Source organism: Sceloporus occidentalis, unplaced genomic scaffold (assembly GCF_023333645.1).
Source record: "Sceloporus occidentalis isolate IW3139 unplaced genomic scaffold, rSceOcc1.0.p SCAF_2, whole genome shotgun sequence".
NCBI classification, from domain to species: Eukaryota; Metazoa; Chordata; class Lepidosauria; order Squamata; family Phrynosomatidae; genus Sceloporus; species Sceloporus occidentalis.
The window spans coordinates 207114750-207142577 of record NW_028316982.1 but is presented as its reverse complement, the minus strand read 5'-3'; positions in this window follow the sequence as shown (position 1 = coordinate 207142577).

Here is a 27828-nt window from a genome sequence, read left to right as displayed (position 1 = left end):
ATCTTTGACAATTCTGTTGACAATTCTGATTAAGAATGTGATTCATGAATTAAGATGAATGACAATGTGGATGAAATTTATAATTCTAAGATTTGGATTCATAAGTGCATATTATTGAATTTATGTTACTGAAATATTCTCTTAAAAAAGTAGCATATGTTGTATGATGTCCTCTTTCCATTCATGTGCATCATCCTGTGATTCATCATGCTCCCATGCTTTGTTTGACTGATATTCAAAGAAATAAACTAAAAGAAATACTAATTTGTACCCTTGCAAAAGTGGTGGAACCTCTCTGCTTTAACTGTTCAGTCATACCAACTCCATGCATGAAAAAGAGTTCAAATATATAGCCATGTTAGTCTGTAGAATTAGTACTTTAGAGATTTTGTAACACCTTTGAGACTAACCAAAAGAAAGAAATTGGCATTATGAGCTTTTTTAGACTTTACTCCAAATGCATCTTAGGAAGTAGACTGAAGTCTACAAAAGTTCATGCTCCCAATTTCTTTCTTTCAGTTAGTCTCAAAGGGGCTACAAGATCTCTATGAAAAAGAGTTATTAGTATGAAATAAATCTGTTTTGGTATGAAATAAATCTTTTTTAATAATGCATTTATTATGTCTTCATTTCTTCATGCCAGAGGGTCATTACATGCACAGGAACTACAACTAGTCTAGATCTGTTGTATAGACTGGCTTGTAAAAAATTTCAGTGGCATCACCAATACTTATTTCCTACTTTTATATCTTGCTTTTCTTCCAACGTGCTCAAGGAAATGTACATGGTTCACCTATTCCTAATGTTATTCTTAAAACAACCTTGTGTAACAGCCCCAAAGAAACCTTATGAATTTCATGGCTCAGTAGGAATTTGAGTCTAGCAAATTCTTCTGCTTCCTCTTCTTGGAGGCAATCTATGATTGATGATCAGAGAAAAGAGAGGAAAAATGAAATCTGGCAATATCTGACAATAATTTGCTTGACAAGTTGAAAAACAAGAGTAGAAAAATAATAGATAGATAGATAGATAGATAGATAGATAGATAGATAGATGATAGATAGATAGAGAGATTTCACTTTAAAATTTTGAGACCAGTCAAAAAAAGAAGAGATATCAAGTCAGTCTCAAGAAGTGGATACTCTTCCTCTTTCAATCCCAACAATGCACTCTGTATTAACAAATAAGTCAGGGAGGGAAATGCCAGGATTCTCCCTTTATCCAGGCCTGCACTACATGTGGAATACATGAAAAATTACATCCCTCACGTTAACATTTAGTGATCTGAGAAAGGCAACACGTGAGCCTTACATAAGGAATGAATACCAAAGGATCACTCATAAGAGGAGGAAACCAGATTGACGCAACTTCTTAAATGTAAAAATGTGGCCTGAATTGGATGTTATTTCCCTCAGGATTACTAAAAATGCCAGCAAATGGCTCCTGGGAATATGCAAGATACAGCATGTGGATTTGAAGGGGAAATTGAGTGTATTGCTGACCAGGTACTTTCTTGCCACTGCATTATCTTTCTGTTAGAAACTATATATTAACTGCATGAAGAAACTCTCTGTCTGTCTCTGTTTATTCGTGCGTGCGTGCGTGCATGTGCTTGTCTGTAAATTCTTACATAGATTATTACTAGACCCTCTTTTCTTGTTCCCATTTAAGTGATGAAATCCCAAAATGTGTTAATATGTCAAGATTTTAATTGTAGCCCTGTTCATGTATTCTTGGCAGCAAATTCCTTGAACATAAATACAATGCAATTTACGTCTGAGTAGACAAGCACTGAATTACTGACATGCTCTGAATTACTGAAATGCTCTGAATTATTTACTGATTTCAATATGGTTGGCAAGGTCCTCCATGATATTCTTGGAAACAAGCTAGTAAAATGTGAGCTAGACAATGCAACTGTTAGATGGATTTGTAATTGGTTGACTGGCCCAACCCAAAGAGTGCTCAGCAATGACTCCTCTTCATCTTGGGGAGAAGTGACCAGTGGGGTGTGACAGGGTTCTGTCCTGGGCCCAGTGCTATTCAATATCTTTACTTGGATGAAGGAATGGAGGGTATGCTTATCAAATTTGTAGATGACAGCAAATTAGGAGGAGTAGTTAATACCCCAGAGGAGATTATCAAAATGCAAAATGACATTCGTAATTTAGAAAGATGGGCCAAAACTAACAAAACGTATTTGAACAGGGACAAATGTAAGATACTGCACTTCAGCAGAAAAAATGAAATGCATAGATATAGAATGGGGACACATGGCTTAACAAGATTACATGTAAAAGGGATCTAAGGGTCCTAGTAGACCACAAATTGAACATGAGTCAATAGTGTGATGTGGCAGCTAAAAAGGCCAATGCGATTCTAGGTTGCATCAACAGCTCACTGGGAAGAATTTGCAGGACATTTCACAGACAAAAATTGCTCAGATTAATTCTGACATGGATGCTGCAGTTGACACAGGTCCAGTGGATATAATTTTGGCACCTGTTTGTCATATACTATTGGATATGTTTCAACTTGTGCAGCCTGAAGATATGGACAAGATCCTTGGAGAAGAGAGGGTCATGACATGCATACTGCATCCTTGCCCTTCCTGGCTTCTGAAAGCAGCTAGAGGGGTACTGGCCAAGTGGGTAAGGATAGGACGAATGTCTCACTGCAGGAATGGAGGTTTCCATCCTGCCTAAAGGAGGCTGTGTGAGGCCATTACTGAAAAATACCTTCCTGGATACCACAATTATGGATAACTATCAGCCAGTCTCTAACATTCCATTCTTGGGCAAGGTTGTGGAGCAGCTCCAGGGATATCTTGATGAGATGGATTATCTAGATCCATTTCAGTCTGGCTTCAGACCTGCTTATGTGATGGAAAAAGTTCTGGTCACTTTGGTGAATGATCTGTGCAGGGAAGTGCAGTGTGTCCCTGTTGGTTCTGCTAGACCTCTCAGTGGCTTTCAATACCATTGACCATGGAATTCTTCTTAGCTGCCTCTATGGAATAGGACTTGGGGACAGTGTTATGCAGTGGTTCCAATCTCATCTGGAGGGGAGAACCCAGAAGGTGGTTTTGGGAGATTCCTGTTCGACTCCTTGGCCATTGACCTGTGGGGTCCCTCAGGATACTGGTCTGTCCCCTATATTATTTAACATCTACATGAAACTGCTGGGAGAGGTCATTCAGAGCTTTGGAGTGCAGTGTCACCAGTATGCTGATGACACCCAACTCTATTTCTCCTTTCCATCTGACTCCAAGGAAGTTGTCTCTGTGTTTGCTGTCAGTAATGGACTGCATGAGGGCAAACAAACTGAAACTTAATCCAGACAAGACAGAGGTGTTCTTGGTCAGTTGTAAGGCAGACCAGGGAACAGAGACTTTGCCTGTGCTGGACGAGTTTATACTCCGCCTGAAATCTTAGGCTCATGGCTCATGCTCCTGGACTCAACTCGGAGGTTTCAGCAGTGGCCAAGAGTGCATTCACATAGTTAAAAACTAGTGTGCCAGCTGCGCCCATTTTTTGAGACATCAGATCTGGTTACAGTGACACATGCCTTGATTACATTCCATTTAGACTACTATAAAACACTCTACATGGGCTGCCTTTGGAAACTGTTTGGAAATTTCAGCAGGTTCAAAATGCTGCAGAATGCTGACCAGGGCCAGTTACAGGGATAATGTAACTCCATTGTTGAAACAGCTTCACTGGCTACCAGTTCATTTGCAGGCATGATTCAAAGTGCTGATCATGATCTATAAAGCCCTACATGGTTTAGGTCCAGACTATTTGAGAAACCGTATCTCCCCAAATGAATCTATCATAGCCCTAAAATCTTCTAGGGAAGGCCTTCTTCCAGTTCCACAACCATCCCAGGCTTGTCTGGTGAGGACGCAAGAGAGAGCCTTCTTGGTGGTTGCTCCCACCCACGGAATACCTTTTACTAAAGGTTAGGCTGGCCCCCTCCCTCATCGCCTTCTCCAGCAAATAAAAACATTTTTATTTAGGCAAGCTTTTTAAAAATCACAAGGTGGGGTTTTTTTTGGGGGGGTATGTTTTTAACTTTTGTATGCTTTTATGTTAACTTAGATTGTTTTAGATAGATGATTTTTATTGTTTTTAAACCTTTTACTGTTATGTTTTCTGAAATATTTTTATTTGTGAGCAGCCTTTGATCCCTTTCTGGGAGAAAGGTGGCATAGAAATGAAACAAACAAACAAATTAAAACCTAAAATGTTGGCTCAGAAAAATTCCTATAGGAGTTAATAAAGGTAGCTTATTTGCAATACAATCCCATGAATATCTGTACACAACTAATTGTAACTAGTTCAGTGAGAGTACATTCACAGATGCCCTCCATTCACAGTACCCAATCATGAATCCAAACACATATGTTTACACAGAATTGATAGCTATCCTGAAAGGAGCATGGCTATTTGTTTACTAATGCTACCTCCAAATTATCACACACACACACACACACACACACACACACACACACACATTAAAAAATAGACATAGCAAACTTTCAGGTATGCATTTGCAGGCTAGTATCATCATTTTGCATTTCATCCCCTCACCTACCCATTGGCACCATACATTCCTTTATTTAATAGGCAAGTTGCCAAACTAGATTTCAATAAGCGTCTTTTAACTCCTTTTCCTGACAACATAAACGGGTGAGATAATTTCAAAGTTTTAACTGTTTAACTTATCAGCACCTGTCACATGGCCAGCCATAAACCAACAACTAGAAAACTGGGGGTGTTTTAATGTTATTGGAAAATATGGCATTTCTAATGTATTGATAACTATGGCCAGAGACAGACGGGCCAAAAGGGGCATTGCGGTGGCGATACTAGGGTTAGGGACCTCGCACCAACCGCATGGCCCCTAACCCTAGAATGGAGTGGTGGTGTACTAATGGCGGCATCCTGTATACATGGGCACTGCCATTGTGACATAAGCACTATGCAGCATCTACGTGGTGCCGCGCATCACTTACATCACAAGTGCACCAGTGGTGCACTCATGACGTCACTTCGGTGCCTTAAAAAGAATCTGGAAATACCAGGTTCTTTTTACTCCGGAGGGAAGCCGTGCGGTTTGGTGGCTGCGGCTTCCCTCCGGAGGGAAATAGGACGCCGGCAGGACGCCCTTTTGGGGCAGTCTGTCCCAGGCCTTAATTAACTATTTTGGATACCTAAGTGATGAGAGCAACTAGGAAAATACTGTGTTCTGCAAAATGATGTATCTAGACCAGGTCACTCCTAAGGGGTACCCAATAGAAATCAGTGAGGCTCATGACCAAGTCTAATTCATTAGGTTTACCTTAAGCTTCACTGAGTTTGGATCTAGTCCTTATAAACTGTTCAGATATCAAGCTGCCATGAACAAGCTATTGCTACATAAACTCTTTTCAATTTTTTTTTTAAAATCAAACTGCCTATTTCTTTCTCTCCCAAACATACAAAACACTGACCTTAGTCTACTCACTTGCATGCAAATTGCTCATTGAAGAAAGCAGTTACAAACATTAAGAAATATTAAACTTCTTTTTTGGTTCCCTAGCCACTCATTCACAGCACTCAAAGTGGTCACTATAATATGACCTCCTTAGCTAAGAAGGGGAAAGGTCATATTAAAATCAACAGGAAGCTTCTCAGTAAACTTCAGTAGGGTTTGGCCCATCTTGCATAAGAATGTGAAAGGCCCTGCATTTACATTAAGGATGTAACTATTGCTTCAATATTGTCAAGGAAGTCAATAACCACATTGGTGTGATTCTCTCAAAAGAACAGTACTTTAAAAAGTAAATATCATTATACTTTTGTTTATCAAGTAAGCATAAACAGGCTTTTGCTAGTTGCTTAAACATGGTATACAATCTATAAACATCCTCAGCTATTGTAAATAAACATTTATTTTAAAATCTGAAAGGGCAATATTCCAAATGACCATCATGACCTTCAATGTATGACACCAACTTTTACTCTGAAAAGTGCTTAGCAACTTCTGGTGACTCACACAACTATAGCTAGATAGTTAACTGGGTCTGGTCAAAACTGTCCAATTTACTCTTCCTGCACAGTTTTTCATAAATTACAGTCAGCCTTCTGTACAGATGGCCCTTCACCATGAATGTCAATGGCAACATGTGCATGTGGCCACGCTGATGTGGCCAAGCACACATTGGCATTCATTCACAATAATGAGACTTGAGGTTGTGAGATTTTTAGTATTCATGGAGTGGGGGATTAAGAGGTGGGTCTAGAATCGAACCTGCATTGATATGGAGGGTTAACTGTATCTAGTTTCACTCCTTGTTTGGATGTGTAGTGCAGAGGTCTACAGGTCTTCTGTCAGACAGCAGAATCTTTAGTATCTCCGTGCCCCCGGCCATGCTAACTGGGTGGTTCTAGGAATTGTAATCCAAAAAGGGACAGTTTCCAACCCCTTGTCTAAATCCACCTGCATAATAATTAACAATTGATTACTTCCACATTAATGGTGTGTAAATCCACCCTGGATCTTAACCCAAATTTTAAACGAGGTAACAGACTGTCTGAACCTTATGCTGTGGTTCACCATGTTGGATAGCCCCTCCCTTGAGTTTAGAAACCAAAATGCATTCGTCACGTCTCTGACATAGAAGCTCCTAGGCTCCACTATAGTGAATTTCCAGAGAAAGGGTAAATTTTAGAAATATAATTAAACTTAAATAATAATTAAAAAATTAAAAATGTTGTATTGAGAAAAAAACACAATGGGTTTCGAAGAATTTGTCTATGTGCAGTGGATTTTGAACATATATATATATGAATTGTACGTTTACATTGGATTTCTAACTATAGGTTAAATCTTGCTTATCCAGAATTCCAAATTCCAAAATATTCCAAAATCTAAAATTGTCCAGATGGGTGACTGAGATAGTGACACTTGATGGTTCAATGTACATAAACTTTGTTTCATACACAAAATTATTAAAACGATTGTGTATAAAATTACATTCAAGCTATGTGAATAAAGTGTATAAGAAACAGAAATGAATTTCGTGTTAAGACTTGATATTGCATTATGTATGTACAAATATTCCAAAATCCAAAAAAATAAATAAATTCTGAAATCCTAAAACACTTCTGCTCACAAGCATTTTGGATAAGGGAGACTCAACCTAGTATATCTATAATTCTGCTCCACTGAAATAAGCAACATTATATACTGCTCATATGTTTCCAAATTCTTCATCTTATGCTTCTATATGCCTAAACTAGGCAAGTGGCCCATTTTATTTGCAGAAGATAATTTCATGACCAAGAGCCCCTAAGATCTAGGAACATTACCCATCCAAAATAAATAAATGTTAAAGAAAACCACAAACTGCCTATCAACAATTTAGACTTATAAAATGTACGAGTGTGTCCATTTAACATATTCAACATGCTTTGCTCCCTCTGCTTTTCTGATTTAAAATGATAGTGATTACTTTTTCCTGTATTTAAATATATGGTATTCAAATATTGTAGCAATAAATACAGTTACTATGTAATGGAATATTTTCTCCCCTGGGGCTCATTTTAGCAGCGGACGTCCACTGCCAAGAGCAAAAAATAAAATATAATAAAATAGTACATAAAAGTTGCACTGACAGGTTTGAGGACAGGGTCAATAAGAAGGGGAAAATATACCTTTGTCTGGTTTGCTTTGTCTGGCCTGACATTTACTCATTTTCCAGACATCAGATTTGGTTTCCTGCCAGAAGAATGTGATTGAAATGGGCTAGTAAAAGGATAAACAATGGATAATCATAACTGATCCAGGGAAACTATGCCAGAATTTCACACCTCTGGTAGTAAAAGGTCTTCTTCTCATTCTCAGGTAGATATTCTGAAAGTACCTCTGTCCATTAGTCCTTGTCTTTCATTAGTTTCTAAGCTGAGTTGAAGATGCTGGTGTTAAAGCTTGAAATTGGGACACAGGTACATTCAGGGCCATATTTTCCCATATATTCTGCCTGAGATGTCCTGGACACTGTCTCATGCCTTTCTGTTTCATGATGGAAGGTCTATTTATTTATTTATTTATACATTTAAACAACACTTAAAAAAATTAAAACAATCCAATTAAACAGTAATTTTTTTAAAAAACATACAAAATTAAAATATACAGTATCAAAAATAATCTAAACCAACCGCCTATCCCCAATAAAACCAGGCCTGCATGACTTTAAAAAGCCTCCTGGAATAAAAATGTCTTTGCTTGCTGGTGAAAGGCCAGCAGAGAGGGAGCTAGCCCAGCCTCCTCTGGAAGGGAGTTCCACAGGGTGGGAGCATCCACTGAGAAGACTTTCCCATGTCCTCACCAAACGAGCCTGGGATGGTGGTGGGACTGAGAGAAAGCCTCCTGCAGATCTTAGGGCTCTACGTGGTAAGTATGGGGAGATATGGTCTCTTAAATAGTCTGGACCTAAGCCATGCAGGGCTTTATTGGTCATGTCCAGCACTTTGAATTGTGCCCAGAAACGAACTGATAGCCAGTGAAGGTGTTTCAATACAGGAGTTATATGCTCCCTATAACTGGCTCCAGTCAGCATTATAGCCATGGCATTTTGGACCCACTAAAGTTTCTGAAGTTTCCAAAGGCAGCACCATGTAGAGTGTGTTACAATAGTCCAGATGGGATGTAACCAAAGCATGTGTCACTGTAGCCAGATCTGACGCCTCAAGGAATGGGTGCAGCTAGTGCACTAGTTTTAATTATGCAAATGCACTCCTGGCCACTGCTGAAACCTAGGCATCCAGGCTCAGTGTTGAGTCCAGGAGCACACTCAAGCTGTGAGCCTGAGATTTCAGGGGAGTGAAACCCCATCCAGCTCAGGAACAGCCCCAATTCCCTGATCTGCCTTATGACTAACTAGGAGCACTTCTGTCGTGTGTGGATTAAGCTTCAATTTGTTTGCCCTCATCCAGTCCATTACTGAGAGCAGACACTGGTTCAGCACAGAGATAGCTTCTTTGGAGTCAGATGGAAAGGAGAGACAGAGTTGGGTGTCATCCACATAAAGATGACACCGTACTCCAAAACTCCAGATGACCTCTCCCAGTGGTTTCATGTAGATGTTGAATAACATGGGGGGCAAAACATAACCCTGAGAGACCCCACAGGCCAACAGCCAAGGAGTCAAATAGGAGTCTGCCAACACCACTTTCTGAGTCCACCCCTCCAAAAAAGACCAGAACAACTGCATTGCAGTTCCCCCATGTCCCATCCCAGAAAGGCATCTCAGAAGAATATCATGGTCAATGATATCGAATGCTGGTGAGAGATCTAGCAGGATCAACAGGGACACTCTCTGCCTGTCCATATCCCTGAATAGGTCATCCACCAAGGTGGCCAATGCTGTCTCTGTGCCACAGCCAGGCCTGAAGCCAGATTGAACTGGATTCAGATAATCTATTTCATCTAGAAAGGCCACCACTCACTACAGAACCCAAGAATGGAATGTTAGAGACTGGCCGATAGTTATCTAGAATGCTGGGATCCAGGGAGGTCTTTTTCAGTAATGGTCTCACCACAGCCTCCTTTAGGCAGGATGGAAATTTGCCTTGCTGAGCTGAAGCATGCACCACTCCTTTACCCAATTGGCCAGTCCCCCTCTAGCTGATTTCAGAAGCCAGGAAGGGCAAGGATCCAGTATGCACGTGGTGGCCCTCACTTTTCCAAGGATCCAACTTCATCCTCAGGCTGCACAAACTGAAACTTATCCAATAATATGGGACAAACAGGCCTGTCTCAACTACAGCATTCCAATCAGAGTGAATCCAAGGCCCGTTACAGACGGGCCATACAGTACGCGTGGAGCGCGTACTAGGGTTAGGAAGGGGCGGTGCTTCCGCACCCCCCTAACCCTAGTGCGCACTCTGTGCGCACAAAATGGCAGTGGCCGTTCCACACGGCTGCCGCCATGACAACGTCATGACCGCGCCGCCTCTATACGGGGCGGTGCGGACGTGATGTCGTCGCTCTGCGCCAGGGTGCCAGGACACCCCTTTCCAGGCTGCGGAAAGTGGCGGATCGGGGCCTCAGCAGCTGCTGGTCTAGCCGCTGAGGCCCTGATACACCGGGGAAAGGAGCGGGTGCAGACCGCCCCAAACAGGCGGTCTGTAACCCGCCCAAGATATTTTGTCTGCAAATGTCATGGGAGGATATCACACAACTGAAATTGGAAGTATAATCCAGTGTCATCCTGAATGCAATCATGCGTATTCACATTATTGCACGAAAGATAACTACACGCGATCACTGGCTGTCCGAACGCACTCCAAATGCAGTCATGTGTCAATCCACAGTTAAGTAAATCAGTGAACTAGCGAAGTCACAAACCCTGTTCCTAGGCAACTTCGCACTCAGTGTGCTGTTGTTTGGTGTGATGTGCATGTCTCCTTTGGTCCTGGTCCCCCCCCCCCCATCTGGAAGGGGGGGTTTCCCATGAAGTCATGCTGCAATTCCGCTGCAATTTTGCTTCCACTTGTCCTTCAGCATTGCTGACAGGCGGGGGGTGGGGGTGGGGGCTGCTGCCTGCAAATTAAGGGGCATGGACCGGGAGCTATTGGATAACCATTATATTCACATTTTAACATGACAAGAGTGAATATATGCTTGTTTTAATGTGAACAGAGCATGCTCTTTCAAAAATTCTTCCTGTCCAACCTCTTTTGTAAATTGTGGGGTTCCTTGGTTCCTCTTTCTCTCACTTGCCTTAATATGCTATGCTCCAGTCATTTGGAGTCTCACTGAGCATGAGCAAGGGTGCCAATTCGAAATTAAGAACCCACCGATGTGATGGCTTACTTTGCACAGAATCTGGGTCACGTTCGGGGAGTCCATTACAGTGAATTTAAGGTGTGATAAGTAATCACATAATTGCGTGAATTTTTGAATTGACCTCACTATATTCTCTTTCTAAACTGAGAGCCTCTCATCTCATTTGATAAACTCCATGGTCTGCCCTGGGACTGAGACTCTGAAGACATGGAGGAGGCTGAGACAGGGGAAAATCTGGGGCTGCTTGGATCAGCAGTCTCAGAGGAGGCTCAGGAAGCTGCAGAGGGAGAAACAGATTGTATGGACTTGAGCTGCAGGAGCTAGGACCTGTGGAACAAAGATAGGTCAAGAAGTCTTTGAGGCATTCTTCCAGAAACCAAGAGGAGAACTAATAGGTTTCAGCTGAGAGAAGCAGAGGCCGTTTACAAGACCTGCAGCTGCAGAGGTTCTTTGCAGCTGACAACTAGTCTTGCAGCCTTGTTGTTCTTGTGTTTCTTGCTCTTTGATTCATGACTCTGATTATCTGACCTCTGGACTTGCCTTGTGACTACGCTCTTGCCTCTGCCCTTTGCTGTGACTGACTGACTGGTATTGTGTGACCTTTGGACTAGACTCTGGACTATCCTGTTGTATATTCCCCTGCTGTGCTGCCCTCAGTAGGGATAAGCAGGACAGCAAAGTGTCTTGCGAATTCCTCACAGGTAGCTGTTGAATGGTCTTTGTTTCCTTCTTGGGGCCAGAATGAACGAGGCCCCTGACAACTTGAAACAGCTCTGTTGGATGACACTGTGCAGATCCAATGGTGGCAGAAAAGTATAGCTTCTTTTGTGCCTCCATTTCCTTGGCACAGGCCTTCCAATGGGTTCTAGCCCGTATTCAGCCAAATTCACTCTGATTCTTCCTCTATCATTGCTCTAGTCTCCGTTCCACTCGCTTCATCACCATCAGCTCCCTGGTAAACCAGGGGGCATGTTTGGCTCAACGTCGTGTGAGGGGATGCTTAGGGGCAATCATGTCCACCTCCCTGGCCATTTCCCTATTCCAGAGATCATCCAGGTCAGCAGGATATTCCTGAGGAGCCATCAGGAATCCATCTGGATCTATAAGCCTCCTGGGGCAGACCATCTTAATTGGCCCTCCAACCCTGCAGAGGATCTGAGTGCCAGTGATCAGTCCATGACAATGGAACTACCGAGAGTTCCCCCATTCCCAGATCACTGTCACCCTGCCCTGAATAGAAAACCAGGTCCAGAGTGTATCCTGGTACATGGGTGGCTCCAGATATTACTTGGGACAGCCCCATGGTTGTCATGGTGGACATGAAGTCCTGAATTGCTCCTGATAGAGCAGTCTCTGCATGGATATTGAAGTCCCCCAGGACAACAAGCTGAGGGAACTCCAATGTCACTGCAGGGACTAACTCAGCCAGCTCAGGCAGGGAGACTGTTGTGCAGTGGGGTAGTCGGTACAGCAAAAGACTTCCTATTCTGTTCCAGCCACCCATCTTCATCCAGCCAGGTCTCCATAACACAAGCCAGCTTGGCATGCTCATCCAGGATCAAGTCCTGGATCAGTGGTGTTTTACCATTTACCAACCTGGCATTGAGCAGTAGTATTTTCAGCCCAGGGGACCTGCTGCCAAGGCTATTCAAGCTATTTGAATTGGGGATCAGTTTGTGAGTAACGAGTACCCTATGTATCTCTCTTCTACCAGTATGATAGAACTGACTCTTTTCCCCTGCCCATTACTGTTGTAATGGCTGCTTACTGGACTGTTTCTTCTCCTTTCCCCTCCTTGCAGCACATATTGTACTGCTGGCAGGCCAGTTGTTTGAGGTTAACAACTGAAACCAGCCTTTCTCAACCTTTTTATGCTGAAGGAATGCTTGGCATAATTTTTAGGTCTCAGGGAATTCCTCCATAAAGATTATAAACTCAAAAACATTTTTGTTTGTTTTAAAAAAATCACAGCGTCTTGTGGAACCCCTAGTGCCCTCTCTTGTTACAGGAAGCATTGGCTGAGAAGTCCTCAAAATGTTCTTGATGGTAGTGTTTAGTAGTATTTACCCTGAAGAATGCTTTGCTAATGGAGACTTTACAGACCTTAACATACCCATACATACTCATTAGATAATATGTAAGAATTAGTGGCTGGAATTCTGTATTACATTTACAAATATGCAATCTGGAGTTATGCACACATGACTGTTACATAATCACAATTGCTATGTAGGGATCCTTCATTTGGGGACCATGTATGAACTATGAAAGTCCCCCAATTTTCACATACCAGGAAGCAGCTGCTGCAATCGATGGGGACTCATTCCTTGGTCAGTCAGGAAGCAGCTGGCTGCCATTCCCACCCCTTCTAATTAGAATGATGTCCAGCACAAGGAAAATTGTGACATGGGCTTGGTTTTTGCCTGTCATGCTGGAGATTGCTCACAGGAGGGGGTGGAAATGGCCACCCTCCCCTATAGGAATGGATTGGACTACTAGACCTTTGATGTCTCTTCTAATTCTACAGTTCTACAATTCTGAGATTTTATGTGTAATTTTGAATATAATCTTTGTGAATAGATATGCCTGTGCAGTTCAGATGTTGCTTTATCAGTAACATGTACAAAGATACTGTAACTGTGCTCCACTTTCTGTATTAGAAGTCCACGGGTAGCTAACAACATATGGGAGATGCACATTTCATTTAAGCAACGAAATGTTTATGTTTATTTGTTTGGTTTTTTTAATAATAATCTAAGTCACAGATTTTATTTTATGTCAATTTAAATAGTAAAAGTCTATGAGCAATTCAAAGAGGAAGTCATTTATTAATGCCCTCAGTTCCCACTGGAAATATGTAGTAATGAATTCTTTTAATTTTTCAAAAGGAATTGTTCTATTCACACATTATAGCTCCAGAAAGCACAGATAAATCTAGTCTAACTTTAAGGAGAAACAATGGACAAAGCATGTTTCAAATAAAACATATGGGGGAATGTAGAAGGCTGCAAATCCTTCACACCCTTTGAATATTGCTTTTGATCTAATCCACTTTGGAATTCTACTTTTCCAGGAATGGAGTCCTGGTGGGTGGGGGAATATCTTGAGGCTGAAATTAGACTTACACATGTGCTACCACCTGTTGCAAGTTTTCTTTGGCTTTGTAAAGCTTTTCAACTACTTGGATTGATGGATTCAGGCAAGAGGAAGCAAAAGACAAAATCAACTGTGTAAGGAAAAAAATGCAGAAATCCTTTTCATGCCTTTATAAGAATAAAAAAATTACTGCATCTGTTCTCTTTGTGCTCATGATGTTGCCTTGGTACTGTGAGTCTAAACTGCCACATAGTTTGGCCTTTCCCATCAGCCAGGAGATCAAGGCTATCTGGCAAGAAGGAAGAAACAGTGAGCTCACCATCCCATGTCAGAAAGAAGTTCCAGCCATTATCTGGAAGCTTCCATATTAGTGGGATGGTGAACCCACTTAGGTTTTAGTCTAAACTCAGGATGCTGAACACGATTTAGCATAGGCTTCCCCAAGGTGACTATGAGCTTACTGCTGAAAGAGCAGCTATCTATCATAATTTATGGCTTTGTGATTGAACAGTGAGGAATATTCATGTAAGAAATTTGGGAATTAGGCTGATCAGAAATATAGTGAAATCTAATTGGTGATCTTAATTCAATGTGTAATTACTATTCATATTCCTCATATATCAGTAGAGGAGACACAGTATGTTAAAAGAGGGATATATTATATTTCTTCAGCCTTTTCATTGTTGTTATATGCTATAAAATTAGCTTTGACCTATGAAGACCCTATGAATGAGAGTCCTCCAAGAGACATTATTTTTGTTTGTTTGTTTTTACTTTGGGTTGTGGCTTCCATAATTGAATCAACCCACCTGTAATGCAGTCTCCCTCTTTTCCTACTACCTTCAACTTTACCTACCATTATAATATTTTCTAATGAGTCATGTCATTTCAAGGTATATCCGAAGTGTGATTGTAGTCTAGTGAGATTTCAAACATGATTTGTTCTTAGACCAATCAGTTTGTGGTTAAACCTCTCTTGAATGTTACTTGGAGCAAATGGCATGAAGATACCTATTTAGAATGAAATTTCAGAAATTTCCAGACTAGGAACTCTTAAATTCCTTAGTGGAAAAGTGCAAACAGGTGAGCAAAAGCTGAAGGGTGTGTGTGTGTGTGTGTGTGTGTGTGTGTGTGTGTGTGTGTGTGTATATATAGGATGGTAGAAATAAAATATATAGATAACATTCAAAGATACATAGGTATACATAGATACATAGTTGAGACTGCCATGGTCGGCTTAGTCGATGATCTCCGCCTAGGCATGGACAGGGGTAGCGTGTCCCTGTTAGTGCTCTTGGACATCTCAGCGGCTTTTGATACCATTGACCATGGTATCCTTCTGGAACGCTTGAGGGAGTTAGGTATTGGGGGCACTGTGCTCCAGTGGTTCCGTTCCTACCTCTCGGGCAGATTCCAGATGGTGCAGCTGGGGGACTGTCGCTCCGATAAGAGAGAACTAACATCGGGTGTCCCTCAAGGAGCGATTTTGTCCCCTATGTTATTTAACATTTACATGAAACCGCTGGGAAAGATCATCCGGAGACACGGGGCGCGGTGTTATCAGTATGCTGATGACACCCAAATATGTTTCTCTGTGTTGACTGATTCAGTGACTAGGGATGGCATCTCTCCTCTGAATGCCAGCTTGGAGTCAGTAATGGGCTGGATGAGGGAAAACAGACTCAGCTTGAATCCAGAGAAAACAGAAGTACTCGTGATAGGTTCCCCGGGCCTGGGGAAGGAGGTTTGTCCATCTGTCCTGAACGGGGTCACGCTCCCCTTGAAGGACTCAGTTCACAGCTTGGGGGTGCTTCTGGATTCGTCGCTCCACCTGACATCTCAGGTGGATGCGACGGTCAGGAGCACCTGTTACCAGCTTCGACTGATACGCCAGCTGTGACCCTACCTGGGCCGGAGGGACCTTGAAACAGTGGTATGCTCTGGTAACCTCTCGGTTAGATTTCTGTAATGCGCTCTACATGGGACAACCCTTGTACCAAACTCAGAAGCTACAATTGGTTCAGAACATGGCAGCAAGATTGGTCACTGGATCCTCTAGGACCAGTCATATAACACCTATTTTACAAGATCTACATTGGCTGCCCATTCGCTTCTGAGTGCAATACAAGGTGTTGGTTATCACCTATAAAGCCCTAAATGGCTTGGGCCCAAGGTACTTGGAGGACCGCCTCTCCCCATACAGTCCGCCCCGCACTCTCAGGTCGGGCGGGAAGAATCTGTTAAGAGTTCCTAAGTCGAGATACACTTCATCTTCTCAAAGGGCATTTTCCATCTCAGCCCCACAGATTTGGAACTCTCTGCCTGACGAGCTCCGCTTGGTCACCTCTATAGACTTGTTTAGGAAAAAGTTGAAGACCTATCTTTTCTGACAAGCTTTCCCCCATGTTCCTTAATTATACCATCCTTCCTCCCCTTGTTGCACATTTGTTCGATCCAGCTATTGTTTGTATTGGGTTTTTTTAAATGGTTTTATGATGTAATGTTTTAGGTTGTATTCTGAAGTTTTAATTGGTGTGGGAAGATTGTTGGATGTTACTGGGGATATATGTTGTTATTTCACTGTATTATTTTTGTATGTTGTGAACTGCTATGATCTACCCAGGAATAGCAGTATACAAATAAAATTATTATTATTATTATTATTATTATTATTATTATTATTATTATTATTATATCTGGGCTATAAGGAAAGGGACTGTAAGAAAACTCTGAAATGCTTTACAAGAGTGGGAAGATGCTTGGTGTCTCATTCAGGCTTCCCCTTTTCACCAGCTCACCAAATTACATTACATTCTTTCCTTTATTTATGCAGCTAGCAGTTGGGCTAGTAATGTGGCTGTCCCCCTCATAGACCACACATAATACTAGCCCAAGGCATTTTGCTGCTTAAAATGAAGACAAAAACAGTCTCTCCTACACACATTTTGCAGATAGAAGCTAACTGGGCATGCTGCTGGACCTTACTTTGACAAGGATGACTGGAGATTATCAGATGGAGGGGCAAAGCATCTTTATCCCATCCTTTACCTATGGTATTTGCATGATCGGGGGGAGGTTTATCACACCCCTGCACACTTATCCTGTTCTTCTCCCATCCTTAAAGAGTAATGGACCCGTCATTTGGTGTTACTGGGAGTTTCCGTTAATACCAAATGACAGGTCCATTACGCTTTACAGATGGAAGATGAATGGGATAAGTGCACAGGGGTGTGATAATCTTCCCCCCAATCACGTGAATACCATGGGTTAAGGAAGGGATAAGTCACTTTGCTCCCATCTGATAAAGTTGATGTGATATGACACAGATATCTGCACTTATCATATCTTCACTTGTTTCCTATCCCTCAGCAGCTGCTATAAGAATTAGCTGCTTAATTCTTCCTATTGATAGTCATGGCCCTATCACTTCCAGAATAAGTAAAGGGATGAAACACTACTTCAGAGAATGGAGTCAAAATCCTTTCTCCAAGTTGACAAGTGTGCTGGAGGTTGAGGGGAGAATATGTTGTTCCTTTGAGGTGGACTTGAGGTGAACCTTGAAAGTTTACTTCAAAGACAGACTTGTATAAATGTTACTGGAATCATGAATCATTTGGGTACTCAGTTCTGATTTTATTCATCTTTGTGTTCAAAATATTAATTCAATAGTTTAGATTTTAATTCACCCTAGTGTGATGGCCTTTTGCACATACAAAAAAAAATGGCGGAGTATATTTTTATCTATCATACACATACTGTGCAAAACAGCTGCTATTTCTGCAACATTAACCAGAAGCAGCTTCCATCCATCATTCCAAAAATCTTTATCCACATTGTCATTGTTAAATAATTTACTATTTGAAATGTAAAGGCTTCATTCTTTTAATGTATGCACCCAGAGGTCAAGGGTTATAAAGATAAGTCAGAAATCTGCATACTTGCCAGCAGCATGACCCAAACTGTCCTCCCTTGGTTGCAGGTTTTCCCTAGATGTATGTTAGTCAATGATATGGGGTCCAGAAAAGAGCTTCTCATGCCACCATGGTATATTTTCCATGGAGTACTCACCTTTTTGTATTTTGGCACATGACTCTTGTGTCCACACCCATGGTGTTTTCATTGTCATCTCCTATGAGTTGTTTTTAAGTTGCTGTTTGGTCTTGCTGTTCACCCATCACTACAGATGGATACTGTGGTGAGGAGAGAGGGAGCTAAAGCCAAAACGGATGAGTAGAAATGTAATTAAATACCAGGAAAGGGCCCAGGATGGGCCACCTAGCAGATTTGGGAAATTCTAAGAACATTGCACCCTGGCCTTTTCTGACCAAAATTCCCATGGATTGATAGATCCCATGCACTGGTGATTCAAGATATCTTGACTTAGCAGCATTGCCCTGTGTGGTCAGGACTTCTCTAGGGTTACATTAAAAACAATATCCTATTTTATGTTGCTCAAGAATTCTCCATACTGATCTTGGGGTATTCATGTGACCATTGCATGTGTGTGTGGGCACAACAGATGTTTTTAAATCAAGAATGCCTCTTTACCATTTTTCATATGTAATTTTCTGTGCATTTCTCCCACATTCTCAGTCCACCCACTGAAATCTAATCTGGTTCTTCTTGAATTTCCTAACCACTTGACTTGTACAGATAATTTTCTTATGGGAACTATTTCTGTGTTGAGACTTCAAGGGTGTGGCACCTTCTTCTATCTAGCATTTCAAGGGTCATTTTAATCTAAGGAGTTACTCTTACTTTAAAATACACCCAGCCTTTAAAATATGGACTTCATAAAAACCTCCCACTTCCCAACTGTGCATTTGTTGGACATATATAGTATGGTTACTGCTAAGTCAAATAATATACAAAGCATTAAGGAGCATAAAAGAAACATAGGCCTGTTACAGACTGCCAAAATAAAGCTGCTTCAGGTCTCTTTGGAGGTATGCTATTTAAATGATGCATGGGTCCTAAGAGTCCGGAGGTCGCGCCAAAGCCACACTCCATTCCTAAGCACTGGAGTGCAGCATTGGTGCAGCTTCTGGATTCTTAGGATGCATGCATCATTTAAACAGCATACCTCCAAAGAGACCCGAAGCAGCTTTATTTTGGCAGTCTGTAACAGGCCATAGGAACCTAATTTGTCTGGAAAACCACCTACTTGGTGGTTAGGGGAATTCTGGGAATGATTGTCCAAAAAGTGACTCTTCCAAACTGGCTTAAAGTCTACTAAAGTTTAGTACATCATCTGATACTTAATCTTGTGCTTTCTGGAGACAGAAGGGACTAATTTTGAAATCTTTTCTATGCACAACATTGCCTGCTAAAGTGAGTTATGGTCCCTCATGAAAAAAAATAAAATATTTTCAATCAAGATTGCCAGAATTAGAATGTGCAAATAGGTGTACTTACTATTGGTGAACTTCAAAACTTGGTTCTCACTAATTTTTCTAAAATAATTTAAACAACATTGCTACCATTTGACATGTCCCTGTATTTTGTAACCATCAAGCATGTGATTGAACATATTTGGAATGAGTAAGTAGGGTGTGATCCTTGAATGGCAAGTTGCTTCTCTGAGATGTCTACTGTGGGTCATGATGAAAATGTGTTCAGCATGAGTGTTGGACTATGACTTTGGAGACCAAGGTTAGAATCCCTTCTCAGCCACAAAAGTGCACTGGGTGACTTTGGGCAAGTCACAGTCTCTCAGCCTCAGAGGACAGCTCAGGAAAGCCATCTGTAAACAAATCTTGCCAAGAAAACCCCATGATAGCTTCACGTTAGAGTCACCATAAATTGGAAATGACTTGAAGGTGCACAACAACAGCAACAACATTGTATCTATTTCAGGAGTGAACTTCCTAATGCAATTAATTGCTTACAGTCCTATGTTGGGATGAAGGCAGGATATAAGATAATAATAATAACAACTAAAACATCATCATCATCATCATCAACAACAACAACAACAACAACGGCACATTCCTTTTTCTCAGTGGTGGGAATCACTTGGCCTTCTAGAAGTAGCTGGATTTCAACTTTTCATTAGCAACATAACCAATGGCGAGAAATGCTGGGAGTTGCTATCCAACCACACCTGGAGACTTCACAATGGACATACCTGCTCTATCTAATCTCAAGGGCCATAGCAGATGATAATTCTGTGCTTGCAAAGCTTCACTTAATACTGCTATAGCTTTTAACAAAATATAAATGAGACTACATGAAACATTTTCTTTGCATGAAAGTGCCTGAGATATTATTGGTTCCTAGAAAAGGAAAACTGGGAATAAATTTTTGAAAAGACATATTTTAAATGCATTTTTCCCTTTTGCTTTATGTCTTGTATTCAGCTGTTTCATTAATTAGACATCTATGAGGAAATTGTCTCTGAATAATATGTACAGTTTCTCAAAATAGACCATGAAGGAATTTATTTTTAGAATTCTTTTTAAAATAGTGAACTCCGTGTTTTAAACAGCCGGAAATTATTCACTTCTAATGAACTCTTCTGCTAAACATATTTAAAAACAGCTCTTTGTATTTTTTTTTTCATTTGTCACTTGATCTCAGTAATTTGTACTATGCATTATTCTCACCCTCCCTTTGCTTTGCTTTCACTCCTGATGACTATTGCCTTGGAGCTGGCTGAACAAACTGAGATTTTAGTGTTGATGTATGCAAGTTGCCATTTCAGGGAAGAAGAGTTCATTCAGCATGCAAGTGCTCAAGAATCTAGTCTTTGGCTGAATAAATATAAAGCTAAAAAACAAGATTTTATCCACATTCTTAGCATTATGAATTTAATTTGTACGCATTCAAACCATCAGGCGTATTCCCACAAATGAGGTGGAAACAGGGATGTGAAAATCTGTCAATTTGCTCTAAGTTTTATTTCTCAAGATCTCACATATGCTGTTCCCACCCACCTTCTGTACTGGTTTGTAAGATTCCCCCATTCTCATATGTAAATTCATGCTTATTTTGGCATGTACTTTTCCTAATGTGCTCCCATATGCATTTTAAATGTACATATTTTTTGTATATTCCCATTGACTGTGTGTATGTGTGTGCACTTTCTTTAAAAAATATACACATGTTAATTGCCAACTTCCTCACCTCCTAAAAATTCCCTCACACAAATTTGCTTCTGTTGGGTATGGACCTCTGTAACAATATGGAAGATATGACTGATAGCAGAAGGGGGAAAGTAATTGGAAAATACATTTTATAGCTAAAAAACCCTCTGCTGATAGAGTTCCCTCATTAATAAAGAAAATGCAGGAGACAAACCAACAGATTTTGTTTCTATGATTATTTCCCCCTCTCCTTCTTCTAGCATTACTTGTGAGCCCAGTTATGAACACCAGGATTAGCTTTGTTGTAGTAACCCCTTGGTATGGTGAGGAGGGGGACATAACATTCCACCCTACACCAGTATAACCAAAACTGTTCTGCATTTGTTTTCATTTATTGATTCAAGATAGAATGTCAAAACTATTATTTTTAAAGAAAGAAAATACAATAACTCTCTTTAAAAAATAAATAAAAAAAAATACCCATCATGTTCAAGCCATGGAATGTGCACATTGCAATAATAATGCTCTAGTTACTATCTTCAATGTTCTGTGGATCTTATTTTGATAGGAAAAAAATCTGATATAACTGCAACCAAATACTGTTTGCCTTATGAAACATTTTCCTATTTTTATTTTTTATTGAGTGTGGATAGCCTGCTTGGCAGTGTTCTGCTTAGCAAGGAAGCCACAGTTCCTACCCGGGGGGGGGGGGGGTTACAGCATTCTAACAGTGATATAATCCAGACACATTAGATGAGGTTCCAAATTCCTGAAGAGTTATAAATGATAGCACGCAAAAGATTTGTTCCCCTTTTGTACCTCTAAGCAACTTCAAGGCCAATGTTCATGGGATACTATAGATTTTTTTAAAAAAACCATAAAACTTTATGGATACCCACAGAAAGTAGTTCTTTTGAAAATAAACACAAGCTTAACTGCAAATATCCCATTTGATATATTGTTATCTCTTGATTAGGCTATGTAAATAGCTCCAGAAATAGATGTGCACATTCAGTAGTGCTTTGAACAGGAAATCCTCATGTTTACTTTGTGAATCTTAGGTTGCATTCAGTAAAATCATCCTGCCAATGGAACCGCTTCCATCTGCAGAAAGGAAACTAAGTGATTCTTTGTCTCCCCAACCCCCCAAAATCTGCCCTGAGAGTTTGGCAGATCTTCTAGAGCAGATACTGTGAGGCAGTATGTAGGGAAGAAGCTGAAGGAAGAGGCAAGGTCCATGACATGTAAGTGGATGTCTAGCTCATATGATGTTCACCCTCAAAATTGGACCAAATGGCATATTAAATTTTGGTGATCTTCCAAGTAGCCTAGTTGCTTGAGTCTTGGGAAAGAACAACCAATCACTATGGGAACATATAAATGTCACCTTTTCACTGGAACATTTTGCTATTAAGTCCCTATCACCAACTGGCTTTTCTCTTGTCTGCTCATTTTAAAATGCCTTGAAGCCCAGTTTAGCTTTAGATTTCTGAGTTGGTATTTTGAAAATAATATCTCATAAACAGGAATCTAATAAACAGTGATCTGGAAAGAATGATGGCTGTTTGCTAAGACAAATCTATTCACTTCACAGAGGTGCACTTGGCCACATATTTGTATAAATGCAAGTGGAAGGAAGGTTTGTGTTTAGACCTCTTCCAGCTCTGCAGTTCTTGCTGAATTCTTCTGGCATAACAAACAGCTATTTCCATTTGAATAAGAGAGACTAAAGGTGTGTTTTCAAGATAATGCAGAATATCTGAAATACTTTTTCTTTTTCTTTTTTGTTTCAATATTTACATTGTTTTGGAAAATACAGGGACAGTTTTACACAAATAACTTAAGAGTTAGATTGGTTCATCTGCATTATACTTTCAAAATAATCAGTACAGATATACAGTATGGACACTTGAACTAGAGTCTGGCAAGTTACTTTTTGAAACTAATCAGCTACAATTACAGTTTCAAGGTTCCCAAAGTTTAGAGTGAGCCCCACCTCTATGGTGATAAAAGCAATAGCAAGTACATTTCCATCCCACTTATCAGTGCACTTAAGCACTCCCTAAGCAGTTTACAATGTGTAAGCCAATTGCCCCCAACAAGCTGGGTACTAATTTTAGCGACCTTGGAAGGATGCAAGCTTGAGCCCTTGGCTGATTTTGAACTCACAAGCTTGTGGTTTGTGAGTGAGTGGCTGAAGTACAGGCATTTAACCACTGTGCCACCAGCTGCAGCAAGAAGACAATTGCTCAGGTTACAATGCTTCCTTTGAAAAGAAAATTAGCAAAGAATTACATCACTATTGCCACGTCAGCCCAAGACTACCAGTCTTGGACAACAATATTTTCAACCCTCTAGCTTAGACTCTATTGAGAGGAGTGCTATTGACTGAACCTGGGGCGTTCTGCATGCAAAGCATCTGTTTTTACCTTTGAGTTATAGGCTTCAGTCCATATGCCAATCCACAGTAGAGGACCCAGCCTTTGTGTCTGTTCTAGTTCACTAGCATTTCAACAATAAAACCCTCATTTGCAACTCTTAATTTTAGATTAGTGATTGGAAGACCACCCTAAACTCTGCAACTAAAAAAAAGTACAGCTATTGAGCTGGTTTGATTTTTCTTCCTGTTACTTTCTCATCCTATGAGGTATAGGCTTAGAAATCACAAACCTTTATGAACACTGAATGTCCAAGTTATTCACAGCATGACCTTTAAGACTAGAGTCTCTCAAATGTGATTTCTGCCATTTTCCATTCCAGGATTTCTGAGACTCTGAAGCGTGACTCCATTCAACTGGAGGTGCACCTTTGTTTCACATATATCTTTCGTGTGATTCTAACAAATTTTAACGGAGGAACCAAAATTTCTGGATACCTTGCAGTAAGCAGGGACATGAAGGATTTATAGTGTCTAGCTTGGGAGCAAGATACACACATTTCCAGCATATTTGAACAACCTATGCATACATGTCCTGCAGAGTACACAACTGGGTCTATGTTTGTATACCAAAAAATGATGTCCTGTGCTTGATTTGTGTGTCATTGTTTTTGTCTGTATATGTGTATCTCATCCAGATACACAGAAGAATCCTAAAACTTGTTAATATTATCATAGATCATGTTTCTTCCCTTTCAACTTTTTTCCACACTTTGTGTAATGGAACCACATTTGTCTACCTATTATTACCACTTTTTCATCTGCATTATACCTTTGAGGTAACACTACTTGATAGCATAATTACATAGGTGAATGAACAACTATGCTGATATGTAATAACAACAACAGCAGCAGCAGCAACAACAATAATAAATATCCTTGTTCGCTTATACATAATGTGAACTACACTCTAAATTTAAGAATCAAAGTAGGAGGACAGACAGGTTTCTCACTCAATAATGCACTTCATTTTGAAATTATTGCTCTTCAAAATCTGCTGCTGAAGTCCGTATACAAGATTCCTGACTATCCTTGTTTGTGTTGGCTCAGCCGTCACATTGTTGAATTGATGGACCAGTTTTAAACACTCTCTTTCCTAAACTTCTTGTATAAACCACTGAAATTGTACATGTGGTGGAGTATCACTTTTTACTAAGTAAATATTATGCAGTAGTTTCTAGAGATCTTCTTTCATGTACTTAGCAAAAGAATGTATTCAAAATCAGATATTTAAGTGCCCTTGACCACTTAATAACAGTGTCAGTGGTTGTTCTCTTTAACTGCTGCATTTCTACAATCTTTTCACGATAGGATTAAATTAGTTTAAAGAAAAACTAGATTTGGTTTGTTAAATGCAATAAAGTTGATAAACTGATGGGCATGGAATGCTATTGAGTAATGGGGGAAAAAACAACCTTGGCTTCTGCCAGTGTACAGCCCTTGGATTTTTGTTGTTATAGTTGGGTATGTTTTTGTTAAACACCAAGAATGTAATGATTACTGGGAATGTAAATAATGCATGGAGTGATATAAGTGAATTAGAGTATCTGGATTTTAAAGTTTAAGGATGGGGCAGGAATTAACCCTGCAATTTGAAGTATTTTTATAAGGAGAGCAAGCCCAGCATACAAAACAAGTACAGAAGGCAGTAGCAAGTACTCACTGTCATTTCAGTGGAGCAGGAAATCTGCACTGGTCTTAGAATGAATTTTGAAGGAGCCATCCAAAGTGCAGAGTATTTGAGGGACAAGAATCAGCCTTCTGGATGGCTCCTTCATGCTAAGCAGTTTCACTGCCTTGACATGGAAGTGACTAGCCACTACTGAGAGAAAGAGTAGGAAAAGATGGGTGGCACTTATATGTAGAAAGAAATGGGGAGGTAACTATAGCAGTAGCACCCTCATCCCCACAACTGATGTATGTCATGGTCAGTCCTCAAATGCCATTAGCTAAGGATGCCACTAGTGTTGAAGGGGTCTATGCACATACATTAGATTGGCTGTAGAGTCATTTCTCCACAATGGCCAAACATGCATCAGAGGGGAAGCGTTTTCTTCAAATGCCATGAGAAGGGATGCATGGCTTCAATGGGAATCAGCAGCAAGAGCAGCTATAGGCTGCCGAGTTTCACAGGGGATACTACTGTGTAAACTGATCAACATATTTTTAAAATGAAACTTGGTTAGTCACCACTTAGGCGACTTAGGGAGCCCTGGTGGAGCAGTGGTTAAATGCCTGTACTGCAGCCACTCACTCACAAACCACAAAGTTATGAGTTCAATACCAGCCAGGGGCTCCGGGTTGATCCAGCCTGGCATCCTTCCATAGGTTGCTAAAATGAGTACCCAGCTTGTTGAGGGAAATTAGCTTTCACTTTGTAAACCATTTAGTACATCAGTAAGTGGTATAGAAATCTACTTGCTATTGCTACTTAAGTAAGTCTCATTGATTTCAATGGACCTAATCTAGACTATCCCTGAGGGCAGCTGCTAGTTTTGAAGTTGTTTCTGTTGTGTGCCTTCAACTCATTTCCCACTTGTCTTGTGTGCCTTGAAGTCATTTCTGGCGACCCTCAAGTGAACCTAGCATGGGGTTTCCTTGACAAGATTTGTTCAAAGGAGTTTGCCTTTGCCTTTCTCTGAAACTGAGAGAGTGCAACTTGTTCAAGATTATCTGGTGGGTTTCCATGGCTGAGCAGGTATTTGAACCCTGATATCTAGAGTCATAATCAAATGCTCAAACTGATATACCACACTGGCTTTCAGTTCCTCAGTAGTGTTGCAAATTTATCAATTTGGGATTTCTTTTAATTCTATTAAGTAGCATATCAAGAACAGCATAACAGTGTGGCTGAGATTCTTGATGTGGAAAGAGCTACTACTCTTATCAGATTTGTCAAAGCTATTATTCTTTAATAATGGCCGGTATGGAGGAACCCACCTAGCCCTAGACTAAAATACAGTGGGGGTTTGGATTACACTAAGTTATACCTATGTACAGTACGCTTACGCTGAAAGCTGCACAATGGGGTTGCAATGGTGCGTGTGCCCGTGGTGCACCGCACTGCCATCATACATGAGCCCCATTATTTTCAATGGGGCTTGAGCATACGTACTATTTGCCTTTTGCGGAGGGGTCTGGAACGGATCCCCCATGTAAGGCAAGGGCACACTGTACAATTGCAAATGACTAAGATGTGGCAGCAATCTACCATGACATTAGAAATGCAGCATGGAGAATAGCATTTCCCATATGACATTACACTGTATCTGGGTATGCACATGTCTCTTGAAAGAAGACAACAGATAAAGGGGTAAGACCATTGTTAATTATAGCTTGAGTTAATGTACTGAAATTAATAAAGTTACTTAGTGAGTGCTTATGTGAGCTCCATTAGTTTCAGCGAATTTACCTAGCTGGGACTAAGCTTGGATTTAATGAAATTGCATAGCATAATTCAGGCAAGGTTATATTTGGCCACATATATGAGCCAGCATGGTGTAGTGGTTTGACTTTATATAGGTTAACCTTACAGTTATCATATCAGAGAGAGACAGTTATCATAGGTCAGAAAAGAAGGCATATAATAATGAACACATAGGGTGATCTTAGAACCAAGACCCAAGGACATTATTTTATATCTCTATGCATACATCATGAACTCTTGAAGAAGCACTTCATTTTGCAGAACCTATGGTACTAGGATCCCCTCACATCACATGGACACATGTGCAGAAACAGATTTGGATAATGAATGATGAACTCAAACCCTCTGTTACAGAAAAGCAGAATTATTTTGTAATGGTGTACTACCCTTGTTTGAACTGTTAACAGAATATTATTGTTTTGCCTTTGCACTGTAATTAAAACTTTAATTAAAAAAAAGTTTTTAAAATGTTCTGGCTTTATCCTGGTAAATAATAACACTGGAAAATGTGCAAGCTACATAAGCAAAAGTTCTTGAAATCAATATTTTAAGAATAGTTTTGAGTTATAACTCACCCTTTCCCAATCTTGGATCCCCAGATGTTGTTAGACTATAGCACCCATCATACACAGAGTGCATAGCTGGAAAATCAACTCACTTGAAATCGGGTGCTATATGTGGTTCTGTAGGTACTATATACTGCTAAAAAGGCAAATAAATGCATTTATTTAGAGCAAATCAAACCTAAACTCTCCCTAGAAGCCAAGATGACTAAACTGTCATACTTTGACCATATTATGAGAAGACATGACTCACTAGAAAGCTTCTTAAGGTAGAAGACAGAAGAAAAAGAGAAAGACTACATTACAAGTGGACAGAATGAATCAAGGAAGTCATGGCCCTGAGTCTGCAAGACCTGGGCAGGGCTGTTCATGATAGGTGAACAT